Consider the following 532-nt stretch of genomic DNA (forward strand, 5'->3'; position numbering starts at 1 on the left):
CTCTAGCGGTTTCCTCTGCCTTCCTCCTTCCCAAAGCCTAGAAAACAGAGCATGTTTGGCCTGCATTGAGCCAAAGCAGACAGGCTTGACAAAGCAGGTCAGCAAGGCTTACCGTTTTATACAGCATGGCCTCTGGAGCCCTGGATACAGCTGTGGTCTGTTTTGTTCAGTTTAGGTTTCTCAGTCCATCTCTTCCTCCTCTAAGACTGCAGATCCCTTGAAGTAGTGGTTGATATGGCTGGTCATGCAAGTGTAATTTTCCCAGAAGCATGTGGTCAGGCTTCTCATGTGAAACAGGCCTTTGGGCAGAAGTGGCAAAGTAGAGGTATCCGCGCTCTCTAGTGACTGGTCCAATGAAACAGAAGACATCAGCATTTGTGTCTCAGTAAGTGACATTTGATGATCAACAGAAGCTTTCCTTTGGTTGTGGGGTGATTCTTCAACAGTATCTGCTACGTTTGCTCCAAAGTATCGGTTGATGTGACAGACAAAGTGGAGGTATCCTTCCTCCCAGGAACTACACACATAGTTA

This window comes from Myxocyprinus asiaticus, chromosome 29 (genome assembly GCF_019703515.2).
Source record: "Myxocyprinus asiaticus isolate MX2 ecotype Aquarium Trade chromosome 29, UBuf_Myxa_2, whole genome shotgun sequence".
NCBI classification, from domain to species: Eukaryota; Metazoa; Chordata; class Actinopteri; order Cypriniformes; family Catostomidae; genus Myxocyprinus; species Myxocyprinus asiaticus.